We start from the raw sequence: 13,679 nt of genomic DNA, 5'->3' as shown, positions 1-13,679 counted from the left end.
TTTGGGTTTACATTGTGGTTTATATTTTAGACTATACAATTTTCTAAATTTTTAGTTACCTTATGTTTTACATTATGATTTATCTTTTAGCCTATCAGCCCCTATATATTTTTGGTGTAATTTAACATGTCTTATATCCATCCTTGCATAATCTTGTGGAACACTTCTATTTCCCACACAGTTACATTGGTTCCATCTATTCAATACCTCTCTCCCCCTTCCCTTAGGGCCCACAGTGACAGTCAATCTTCATTGCTTGAAGGGCCATGTTCAGAGATACTTGCAACAGTGTTGAGGGCCTGACATGCTCAACTGCCCTAATGCACTGGGAGCCACCATTTCTCTCGAGAGATACAATTCCCTCTATTTAAGAACATCAGTCCTCCCCAGGATGTGGGTATACCTTCACTCTCATTATATGGGTCTCAATCCAATGATATAACCCACTAAGGCAAAATGAGCACTCATACTCCCTGGGAGCCTGTCCTGCGTCGGATTATCCCCTTTAAGCATCTTAAACAGGAAATCTTCCTTATTATATTTTTTAAAAAGTTTTCTCAGCATTATACTCTCAACCAAATACCTGACAATCTCCTATGTTCGTATGTTGCCCTACCCTCCCCCCAATTTCTTGGGTAATATTACCCATCCTCCCATCCCTAGCCCTCCTCAAGACCGCAAAGCTCCACCCAAAGGTAACCCTATTCCTTCATTTTATCCCTTCCTTGTACAAATACTTACCTCCAGCTTATTATAGATTTCACCCATATAGGTGTCCGCTTACATCCTTCATCTACCCCCCCAATTTCCTTTAAGCCTATCATCCAGTCTCTAGCTCTCTGAGGCAGCTTGGTTTGCTTATTTCATATCATTGAGGTCATGTAGTATTTGTCCTTCAATGCCTGGCTTGTTTCACTCAACATAAGGTTCTCAAGATTCATCCATGTCATCACATGTGTTTGTAGTGTATTCGTTCTTAAAGTTGAGTAGTATTCCATTGTGTGTATATACCACATTTTATTTATCCATTCATCTGTTGATGGGCATTTGGGTTGATTCCAACTTTTGGCAATAGTGAACAATGCTGCTATGAATATTGGTGTGCATATATAGGTTTGTGTACTTGTTCTCAGTTCTACTGGGAATATACCCAGCAGTGGAATTGCTGGGTCATATGGCAAATCTATAGTTAGTTTTTTGAGAAACCGACAAACTGTCCTCCAGAATGGCTGGATCCTTCTGCATTCCCACCAGCAGTGGATGAGTGTTCCCATTCCTCCACATCCTCTCCAGCATTTATAGTCTTCTGTTTTTGTCATAGCTGCCAATTTTATGGGAGTAAGATGGTATCTCATTGTAGTTTTGATTTGCATTTCCCTGATAGCTAGAGATTTGGAGCATTTTTTCATGTGCTTTTCAGTCATTTGCATTTCTTCTTTGGAGAAGTGTCTGTTTAAATCTTTTTCCCATTTTTTAAATGGGTTTTTTGTCTTTTTATTCTCAAGATATAGTAGTTCTTTATATATGCAGGTTATAAGTCTCCTATCAGATATATGGTTACCAAATATTTTCTCCCATTGTATAGGCTCTCTTTTCACGTTCTTGACAAATTCCTTTGAGGTGCAGAAGGCTTTAATTCTGAGGAAGTCCCATTTATCTATTTGTTTTTTGCTGCTCGTGCTTTTGGTGTGATGTTCATGAAGCCATTTCCTATTACAAGGTCTTGTAGATGCTTCCCTACACTGCTTTCCAAAGTCTTTATGGTCTTGGCTCTTATATTTAGGTCTTTGAATTGATTTTTGTATAAGGTGTGAGATGGTAATCCTCTTTCATTCTTTTACATATGGATAGCCAGTTCTCCAGTCACCATTTGTTGAATAGGCCATTCTCTCCCAGTTGAGAGAGTTTGGTGGCTTTATCGAATATTATATGAGGATCTATATCAGAACTCTCAATTCGGTTCCATTATTCCATGGGTCTATCCTTGCGCCAATATCATGCTGTTTTCACTACTGTAGCTTTGTAGCATGTTTTGAAGTCAGGTAGTGTGATTCCTCCAATTTTGTTATTCTTTTTCAATATGTCTTTGGCTATTCAGGGACTATTTCCTTTCCAAATAAATTTCATAGCTAGTTTTTCTAGTTCCTTAAAGCATGCCGTGTTGATTTTTATTGGTATTGCATTGAATGTGTAGATCAGTTTTGGTAGGATAGACATCTTAATAATATTTAGTCTTTCTATCCATGAACAGGGAATATTCTTCCATTTATTTAGGTCTTCTTTGATTTCCTTGAACAGTGTTGTGTAGTTCTCTGTGTATACGTTTTTTACATCTTTAGTTAAATTTATTCCTAGGTATTTAATTTTTTTAATTGACTATTGTAAATGGTATTTGTTTCTTGATTTCCTCCTGAGCTTGCTCATTATTGGTGTACAGAAATGCTACTGATTTTTGCGCATTGATCTTATAACCTGCGACTTTACTAAACTCATTTTTGAGTTCTAGAAGCTTTGTTGTAGACCTCTCAGAGTCTTCTATGTATAGGATCATGTCATCTGCAAACAATGAAATTTTGACTTCTTCCTTTCCAATTTGAATGTCTTTTATATCTGGTTCTTGCCTCAGTGCTCAAGCAAGTACTTCTAAGACAAAGTGAAATAGAAGAGGTGATAGTGGGCATCCTTGTCTTGTTCCTGATCTTAGAGGGAAAGATTTTAGGATTTCACCATTGTAGACAATGTTGGCTGTGGGTTTTTCATATATACTCTTTATCATGTTCAGAGAATTTCCTTGTATTCCTATCTTTTGCAGTGTTTTTATCAAGAAAGGGTGCTGTATTTTGTCAAATGCTTTTTCTGCATCTATAGATATAATCATGTGATTTTTCCCCTTCAATCTGTTTATATGGTGTATTACATTGATTGATTTTCTTATGTTGAACCATCCTTGCATACCCGCAATGAATCCCACTTGGTCATGGTGTATAATTCATTTAATGTGTTGTTGAATACAGTTAGCAAGTATTTTGTTGAGGATTTTTGCGTCTAAGTTCATTAGAGAAATTGGTCTGTAATCTTCCTTTCTTGTGGTGTCTTTGTTTGGCTTTGGTAATGTTGGCATCATAGAATGAGTTAGGTAATGTTCCTTCTGTTTTGATTTTTTGGAAGCATTTCAGCAAGATTGGCCTTAGTTCTTTCTGTAATGTTTTGTAGAATTCACTTGTGAAGCCATCTGGCCCTGGGCTCTTCTTAGTTTTCAGGTTTTTAATGACTGATTCTATCTCTTTACTTGTGATTGGTTTGAGATCGTCAATTTCTTTTTTCATCAATATAGGCTGCTTATGTGTTTCTAGGAATTTGTCCATTTCCTCTGAATTGTCATTTTTGTTGGAATATAGTTTTTCAAAGTATCCTCTTATGATAGTCTTTATTTCTGTGGGGTTAGTGGTGATATCTCCTTTCTCATTTCTTATTTTGTGTAGTTGCATCTTCTAACTTTTTTTCTTTGTTAGTCTAGCTAAGGGTTTGTCAATTTTATTGATCTTCTCAAAGAACCAGCTCTTGGTTTTGTTTATCTTTTCAAGTGCTTTCTTATTTTCTATTTCATTTAGTTCTGCTCTTTGTTATTTATTTCTTTCTTTTTCCTGTGAGGTTACTTTGTTGTTTTTTTACTAATTCCTCCAAATGTAGAGTTAGTTCTTCAATTTTTGCTCTTTCTTCTTTTTTGATGTATGAATTTATGGCTATAAATTTCCCTCTCACTACTGCTTTTGCTGTGTCCCATAAGTTTTGTTATGTTGTGTTCTCATGTTCATTAGTTTCAAGGTAGTTATTAATTTCTTTTCAGATTTTCTCTTTGACCCACTGTTTTTCTAAGAGTGTGCTGTTTAATTTCCATATCTTGATGTGAAATCTGGGCCTTTGGCCCTTGCAGATTTCCAACTTCATTCCACATGTTCAGAGAAATTATTTTAAATGATTTCGGTCTTTCTGAATTAATTGAGACTTTCTTTGTGGCCTAGCATATGGTCTATCTTGGAGAATGATCCATGTGCACTTGAGAAAAATGTATATCCTGCTGTATTCGGGTGTAATGATGTGTATATGTCTATTAGCTCCAGCTCCTCTAATATACTATTCAAAGTTTTTGTTTCTTTAGTGATTCTCTTTTGAGATGTTCTGTCCAAAGTTGATAGTGGTGTATTAAAGTCTCCCACTATATTTGTAGAGGCATCTATTCTTTCACTTAATTTTTCCAGTGTTTGCCTCATGTATTTGGAGGCATCCTTGTTAGGAGCATAAATATTTATGATTGTTCATTCTTCTTGAAAGATTATCCCTTTCACTAATATGTAGTATCCATCTTTGACTTTCACAATTGTTTTGCATTTAAAGCCTATTTTGTCTGATATTAATATAGCTACTCCTGCCTTTTTTTGCGTTATTGTTTGGTTGTAAGATTGTTTTCCAGCCATTCACTTTCAACCTCCCTGAATCCCTGGGTCTAAGATGTGTTTCTTGTAGACAGCATATAGATGGGTCATATTTCCTTATCCAATCTTCTAGTCTGAATCTTTTGACAGGTGAGTTTAATCCATTGACATTCAGTGTTATTACTTTCAAGGAATTATTTATGTTAGCCATATTTTGTTTGGACTTGTGTTTGTCCTATTTTGTTTGTTTGTTTCCTTCTCTATTTGTCTTTTTTGTTGCTCTTACACTCTCCTCCAACTCTGCCTCTTCTGTTTTTTTCTTTCTTCCTGCAGAACTCCCTTTAGTATTTCTTGAAGGGCAGGGTTCTTGTTGGCATACTCTTTTAATTGTTTATCTGTGAATATTTTGAACTCTCTATCATTTTTGAATGCTAGTTTAGCTGGGTAGAGTATTCTTGGTTGGAAATTTTTTTCTTTTAGTACCTTGACTATATCATACCACTGCCTTCTTGCCTCCATGGTTTCAGATGAGAAATCAGCACTTAATCTTATGGAGCCTCCCTTGTATGTGATGGTTCTCTTTTCTCTTGCTGCTTTTAGAATTTTATCTTTGTCTTGAGCATTGGATAATTTGACAAGTATATGTCTTGGGGTGGGCCTGTTGGGATTTATGGTGTTTGGGGTGTGTTGTGCTTCCTGAACATGTACATCCATCTCTCAGTAGATTTGGGAAGTTTTCAGCCATTATTTCCTCCAACACCTCTTCTGTTCCCTTTCCCTTCTCTTCTCCTTCTGGGATGCCTATAATACATATGTTTGTGCATTTTGTATTGTCATTCAGGTCCCTAAGTCCCAGCTGGATTTTTTCTATCTTTTTATAGATCAGTTCTACTATCTGTTTGACTTCAGATGTACTGTCTTCTATGTTGCTAATTCTCTCCTCTGCCTCTTCTAATCTGCTGCTATTTGCTGAGAGTGTATTTTTGATTTGTTGAACTGTGGTGTCCATCACCATCATATCTGTTATCTTTTTGCGTATGTCTGCAATTTCTTCTCCAATTGTTTTCTTCATATTCTTAATGTCTTCCTTTACTTCATTAAGCTGGTCTCTAATATATTTTTTGAGATCTTTAATTACTTGTCCGATGTTCTGCTACCTTTCCTGGTTTTTAGTTTGTTCATTGGATTCGGCCATGTTTTCCTGATTATTGGTTTGGTTTGTAGTTTTTTGTTGCTGTCTGGTCATCATTTTATCTTGATGGGTTTAATCAGTTTCTTAGCTTCTTTGTCTAGTCTTGGGGATTAATTAGTTGTTGTTCATGAGTAAGTGTTATGTCTTCTCTTTGTCACTTTGTTCTTCTTACTCTATTTTCTTGTTGCTGCTAAGTTCACTTTGAAGGAAAATATTAGGGCCAAGGAAAGCAAAATGAGCAAGAAAAGAAAATGTATAAAGTAGTATTGGTAATAAAATGTTAACAGAGCAACAATGTGAGATCTAGGAGAATGGATATTAGACTCATGTAAGTTGTGTAGAGTTATAGCAGTAAGTAGAGTACCTATAATGAGACAGTCAACTGAATATGGGGAGGAATATAGTATGAATTAAAAAGCCAGTGTTTTTATGGGAGAGGAAAAGAGAAAAAACAATAATATCAAGAGTGGATAAAAGACAGAAAACAGAACAAAGGTATTAGAAATAAAAAGTCAGACAATTTGGGGGCCAAAGAAAGGGAGGTGGAATGTAAGAGAAACAGTAGATGATGGAGGATAGAAAGATGTGGGGGAAAGGGGATAGTGCAGGTGACCAAAATCAATACACACAGAAAAGAGGAAACGGAGGATGAGGAAACACAGCAAGTGTGAAGCGCTCCCTGTAGCACCTATTATATAAAGAAAATAAAATAAAAAAAGAGAACAGAAAAAAAAAAGAGAACAGAAAAAGGGGGGCAAAGAAAAGGGGGGAAACAAGCAAGAAAAAGAAAAAGAGAAAAATAAATAAATAAATGAAAAAGGACCTTGGGGGATAAAATGGGAGAAAAGACCAGGAGACAATGCAATATTAGCAACCACAACAACAACAAAAAAAAAGAACCAACATTTCAAGCTAGGAATCCTCTTTGCAGTTAAATAATACGTTTAGCGATCTGACCTTCCCCCTTTCTCCTTTCCTCACTTCTCTCTCTCCCAGGGCAGCAGGAAAGTTGCCTGAGAGGTCCGAGAGGAGATTCAAGTAGGTCCTTGTTGAACCAACTCAACACAGAAGACTGTGACTCTTTATTTCCAGCGTGAGGGCAACTACACCTCACCAGAAACTCCAAATATGCTATTAGAAGCTTGGATAGCACCTCCTACAGTCCCTCCCCCTTAGGTGTGCTAGGGGAGGTCTAATTGATTTTCTGACTCCACCTTCTCCCAGACCAAGTTTCCTATCCCAGGACATTTAGGTAAATTGGGCTTTCTCAGCAGATTCGCCTCTCCTTTCTTCCCAGACTCTCCCCAAATCAGCTGGTACATGCCTCCAAGTTCAAGGAGAGAGAGCAAAAAAAACAACAACACAAAACGCAGAGGGCTAGGGTAATCAAGGGCCTCAGACAGACCTCACAGTATGGTAGATTCGGGGATGGGAAGTCTGTGATATTGCAGACTCAAGGTCTGTGAGTCTCTGGAGCGTTGGCCACCAGGGTTTAGGGGACACAGACCTGGGAACCATGCATCCGATTAACACGGGGCCTGGGAACAGGGCAGCACAACAAAGCCTTCAGGGATCACCATGGTGGGCCACCAGCCCTAGGGGGAGGGATCCCACCCACAGCTTCAGACCTCTGTGTCAGAAACCCAAAATTCCACCTCTCACAAGAATTTCTTCTGTCACTGTCTCACCAAATCTACATTCAGACACCTCCTGCCCTGCAAGCCACCAAAACAGCCCGCTCAGGGTTTGGGAACACCGCAGCACAACAAAGATCCCAGGGATTGCCGCGGCTGGGCCGCCAGCCCTAGGGGGAGGGGCTCCACCCACAACTTCTGACCTCCATATCAGAGACCCAAAATTCCACCTCTCACAAGAATCTCCTCCATCACTGTCTCACCAAATTGACATCCAGACACCACCCGCCCTGCAAGCCCCCAAAACAGCCCACTCAGGGCTTGGGAACACCCCAGCTCAACAAAGCCTTCAGGAATCACCGCAGCTGGGCCACCAGCCCCAGGGCAAAAGGTCCCACCCACAACCTCCTACCTCCGTGCAAGAGACCCAAAATTCTACCTCTTGAAAGAATCTCCTCTGTCACAGTCCCACCAAATCGACGTCCAGACACCTCCTGCCCTGCAAACACACAAAACAGCCCGGTCCAGTGGGACTCCAACCCTACTCAGCTGCTTCTTTGCAGTTGCTTATACTTTTGATGTAACGTCTAAGAATCTATTGCCTAATAAAAGGGTTTAAAGGTTTTCTTAAAATAATTTCATGGTTTTAGCTCTTATATTTAGGTTCTTGGTCCATTTAGTTATTTTTTGTATATGGTGTGAGGTAGGAGTCAAACTCCATTTTTTTGCATATGGACATTCAGTTTTCCTAGCACCATTCTTCCCAATTAACAGAATTGCCACCTATGGCAAATGAATTGTGTACTTCAGTTTGACGTGTCCTTGGTACACATTCTGGATATTACTTCAATCAAAGTATGGTCCAACTGAGTCAGGCTGGGCTTTAATCAGGATTACTGGAGTCCTTTTCAAGCAGAATGAAAGCCACAGGAAGCAGCCAGAAATCAGCAGAACTGGAGGAAAAAGGAGAAGACATCACCATATGCACCGTCATGTGACAGAAAAGCCAGAGTCAAAGACCACTCACATCTAGTCCCAGAACGTCAGTCTTCAGGGAGGAGACACCTTGATTTTGGACTTCTAACTTTAAAACTGTGAGCCCATAAATTCCTATTGTTGTATAGTTTTGGTTTTAGCAGCCAGAAACTAAGACAATCCCTTTGTTGAAAATCAGTTGGCTATAGATGTGTGGGTTCATTTCTGGAGTCTCAATACTATTCCATTGGTCTATGTGTCTATCTTTAGGTCAGTACCACAGTTTTATTTACTGAAGCTTTATAGTAAGTTTTGAAATCAGGAAGTATGAGACCACCAACTTTGTTCTTTTTCAATATTAACAAGGCCATATTTGGAGCCTTCTGTTGTTTCATATGAGTTTGAGATCGGCTTTTCCATTTCTGCAAAGAAGGCTATTGGGCTTTAGTCAGGGATTGCACTGAATCTGTAGATCACTTTGGACAGTATCAACATCTTAATAATACTATGTCTTCCTATCCATGAAGATATCTTGCCATTTTATTAGGTCTTCTTTAATTTCTTTCAGTTGTTTTTCAGTTTCCAACATACAAATCCTTCAACTCCTTGGTTAAGTTTATTCCCAGATATTTTACTATTTTAGATGCTTTTGTGAATGGAATTTTTTTTTTAGTTTTCATTTAAGATTGTACTTTGCTGGTGTATAGAAACAAAACTGAGGAGGTAAGTTGTGTCTAGGAGTTTGTCCATTTCTTCTAGAGTATCTGATTTATTGGCATACAATTATTCTTAGTATTCTTATGCTCCTTTTAATTTCTGCAGAATCAGTAGTAATGTCCCCTTTCATTTCTGATTTTAGTTATTTGCATCTTTTTTGTCAGCCTAAATGTTTGTCAATTTTATTGATATGTACGAAGAACCAACCTTTTCATTAATACTCAGTTGTTTTTCTATATTGTATTTATCTCCACTCTATAATCTTTATTATTCCTCCCTCCACCCCCAAAATTTTTTTTCCTTCCTTCTACTAACTTTAGGTTTAGTTTGCTTTACCTCTTCTAGTTCCTCAAAATGTATTTTTCCCTCTCTGCCTCCATGCCCTTTTCTTTCCTTCCTCTTGTGGGCAGCCCTTCATGCAAAATGAGAAAGTGGTTATGCTGCCTTTTTTTCCATAATCCCAATTTTGAGTCAAATTCTAAGATGGTCGTTTACCTTTTAACATCTTTGTTTCTTACAGAAAGGAAGGAAAACATCAATTCAAACTTCTCTATACAGTTTATCTATGTCAACCTCAAAAACAAAAATTATATTTAATTAAAAGACATTTGCTGAGAATCTACCATGTGTGATACACTGAGTTATCAACAAAGTTGAAGAAGATTCTGCTCTCCATCTTGGTGTGGTAGTTACAAGGTATATATAATTGTCAACATTCATCCAACTGTACACTTAAGTTCTGTTCATTTTATTGGATATAAAATACATCTCATTAAACAAAGCAGGTGTAGCTCAGTGGTTGAGTGCCTGCTTCACATATACAAGGTCCCGGGTTCAATTCCTGGTACCTCCTTTAAAAAATAGAGAGGGTAGGGAGGGGAGAGGGAAAGAGAGTCAAGGAAAGACAAAAGGCTTAGGGTTTACTACAGCTGGAATAATAATTTCAAAGAATGTGAATTTGATTACTCTCTTTGCTATTATGTAGGCCCTGGGTATCAGGTAAAGTGGGTTCTTTCTATGGAACTTGAAATGTAACATTTTCTAGGTGTAATTTTGTACTATATCTTTTCATCAGTTCCATAAATTGAGAGGTGACTTGCATGAGTAATAAAAACATAAGCTTTAAAACCAACAGATGTGAGTTCAAATCAAATATTTTCCTGTGATTATGGAAAAATTACCTGTTTCTGTTTCACCTGCATAATGGAGATAATGCCCTACTCCAAGGGGTGGTTGTGCAGATTAAATGGGAAAAAACATTTTTTCCCTCATCACCTCTTCCCAACATCTTTTGATGACAGGACCTTGATCAGGAATGCAATTATCAATTATGACTAATGCAGAATAAAATACTGGCCCTTTACCAATGATTCACATTATGGAAATTTCTACTTTACAAAGCATTTTACATATAATACACATATTCTCATCATTCAGTCACTCTTAATAAACACCTAGTATGTGCCATGATCTGTTTCTAGGCTCCAAAAATATAGCATTTAAGAAGCTTACATTCTAGTGGACATACAAGAAAAAAGACATTTATGTGTGCGTATGCATAAAAATGTGCGTATTGTTTGTGTGTGTGTGTGTGTATATATAATATTAGGTGGGTAAAAGTGAGCATATATATAATATTAGGTAGGTAAAAGTCCTGTGAAGAAAATAAGGTGGGGCTATAGAAAAGAATGATGGGAAGGCAAGACAGTAGGGGTTTCTACCAGGGAAACTCTGTGTAACAAGGTGACATCTGGGCAGATACTAAAACTAAGAGAGGAAGCCAGGTAGACATATGGGTATCTGAGAGAAGAGTGTTCTGGCAAAGACTAGAGCAAAGACTCCTGAAGGACAGGAAGAGACCAACATAGTTAGCATGTAAATAAACATGGGAGAAGACTCTTGGGGGCTGAAAAGACCAAAGGCACATAAGGCCAGATTACAGAGGACCTCTTAGGTCATGTAAAGTAAGGATTTAGCATTTTATTCCAAATGAGATGGACACTGGAAAGTTTTTATCAGGGTGTGATCTTACATTTAAAGAGGTCACTCTGGATATTATGTGGAAAAAAAAGAGTAAAGCACAGGTGGAAGCAGAAGGGTGACTGTAATGGTCTAGGGCCACAGATCTCAAACCTGAGGTGCATCAGAATCGCCTAGAGGGCTTGTTAAAACAGGATTACACAAAAACCTGTACACAAATGCTTATAACAGGTTTATTCTTAACAGCTAAAAACTAGGACCACCCAGGCAGCCTTCAATAGGTGGTTTAACTGTGATATATCCATTATATGGAATACTATTCAGCAATAAAAAAGAATGTACTATTGATACATACAACCTAGGTGAATCTCCAGAGAATTATGCTGAGTGAAAAAAAGCTAATCCCAAAAGGTTACCATATGATTACACTTAATCATTTAAATGAAAAAATTATAGGAATAGAGAACAGATCAGTGGTTGCCAGGGGTGAGGGAAGGAAGGAGGTAGCTATAAAAAGGCAACATGAGATATTTTTTAAGTGTAGGAAATGTTCTGTCTTGACTGTATTGATGTCAATACCCTGATATTGTACTACAGTTTTGCAAGATGTGACCATTGGGGGAAATTATGCTAAGGGTATTCTGGATGTTTCTATATTATTTCTTACAACTTTATGAGACGCTATAACTATTTTTAAAGTTTATTTAAAAAAAAAAACAAAAAAACACAACAGATGGCTTCCCATTTCTGATTTAGAAGGTCTGGGGTGGGACCAAGATTTTTCATTTCTAACAAGTTTCCAGGTGATGCTCGTCTAGGACCAGTATAAGAACAACTGGTCTAGGGACTAATACCCTGGGACAAGTATTATTCCTATTACTGAGGAAACTGAGCTTAAAGAAGATTGACTTTTCCGCAAAGGGTAGTAGAAACTAAGCAATTGAGCTAGGACTGAAATCAAGTCCTCTTAGCTCAGTTTTCACCTAAGCAAATCAAAGTCAGCAATAATCTTAATTGTAAGGACTATCTGATATCAAGTACAGAAAAAAGACCAACAAATGCTTGAATGGAATTGCACTGCCCTAAAAACTAAAATTCAGCAAAATGTAGCTTAGTTTCAAATGTTTCATAAGCTTTTTTTTTTAAGATTTTTAAATTTCTCTTCCTTCCCTCCCTGTACCCCGCCCCCCCCCCCCCAACAGTTGTCTACTGTCTATGTCCATTCCCTGTGTGTTCTTCTGTGTCCACTTGGATTCTTGTCAGTGGCACCTGGAATCTGTGTCTCTTTTGGTTGCATCATCTTGCTGCGTCAGCTGTGTGTGTGCAGTGCCACTCCTGGGCAGGCTGCACTTTCTTTCGCGCTGGGCGGCTCTCTTTACGGGGCTCACTCCTTGCACGTGGGGCTCCCCTACACAGGGGACACCCCTGCATGGCACGGCATTCCTTGCGCTCATCAGCACTGCGTGTGGGCCAGCTCATCACATGGGTCAGGAGGCCCTGGGTTTGAACCTTGGACCTCCCATGTGGTAGGCAGATGCTCCATCCGTTGAGCCAAAACCACTTCCCTGTTTCATAAATTTATGAACACAAAATGAAGATATGTACTAGTTTGAGCTCTTATCCTATGCTGTGAACAAGTTCTTAAACTATTCCTCAGCTTTCTCACATAGGAGATGAGAGTTCATCCCTTCTTACTTAACTCTGGAATCCTTAACTTTAAAATCTTGATTTTTATGGAAAGCTATGGGGCAACTCCTAAAAGAACACATTACTAGTTATATTCACTATCCATGTTATTATTTCAATTTCTCAAAACAAACACCTGCCAGTTTTACTTTCAATTTCTAGAAACCCTGAGAAAGGGGAGAAAAATGTATACCCACACACTAACAAAAATTCACTGACAAAACCTAGAAACAATTGGGGGTAAACCACAAATTTAAACAATTCTGACATCTAGAAAAGGAGTCCAGCAAAATCATACATGCCTAGATCAATGTAGATGTTGAAACAATCACATTGTATACTTATCACAAATGGTTTTTCTGCAGTTAGCTCTTAAGAATGCCACTTTAAAATCCTCTCATAAGCCTCTACAATAGTTTTCCATGTCTCCATGGCAAAGGTAAGAGGACTTGAGGAAATAGGCTTAAATAGCTAAGCAGCTTTAATATTAGATACAAGAACCTTCTGGTAAGGATAGCTCCAGTCACCTGAGAGGAATCATGTTTATGATCTCTACTTCAATATCTGGTGTTTAAAACATTCAACTCAACTGGTTCCTTACAAAACTGTCCTACCCTGTTTCAGACTGTCCCACATTAATTATAGATTGTCCCGTGTTTCTACATTGCCACATTAAGTGAGTGATTTTGTTAGAACAACAGAAAAAGTTAAAAAAGGCTTCAAAAATATAGGCAAAGGTCTCAGGAAACCAGTCTCTAAAATTGAAAGTTAGTTCCCATTAGTTAACTGCCTGGCCTTCTACCAGAAAATAGAAACTATTTATTTGGAGTTCTCATAGGTTCTTACCTGGCCAGTTCCAGCTGACCAGCACCATAGAGGGAAACTTTAGACTCATACTGGAATTATACAAATAAGTCAGAAACACAACTAGCCAATGTCACTCCCACCCCCTGGAAACAGAGCCACCAGGGGCCCTATTTCTTACAAGCAGAACTTTCCTCCAACACAGTAGAAAAAGTAATGGCCCAGTTTTTCACAAACTGAAAACTGTCATACTACCTT

The 13,679-nt window shown here is 38.1% G+C and overlaps 1 pseudogene; it reads right to left on the bottom strand.

Moving 5' to 3' along the window:
* The window catches only part of LOC101444420 (threonylcarbamoyl-AMP synthase-like), a 257,591-nt pseudogene that overhangs the window by 182,814 nt on the left and 61,098 nt on the right, over positions 1-13,679 (bottom strand).

The sequence above is a fragment of the Dasypus novemcinctus genome, chromosome 5 (genome assembly GCF_030445035.2).
Source record: "Dasypus novemcinctus isolate mDasNov1 chromosome 5, mDasNov1.1.hap2, whole genome shotgun sequence".
Taxonomy (NCBI): Eukaryota; Metazoa; Chordata; class Mammalia; order Cingulata; family Dasypodidae; genus Dasypus; species Dasypus novemcinctus.
The sequence above is the reverse complement of the archived record's forward strand: the minus strand, read 5'-3'. Positions and strand labels throughout refer to the sequence as shown.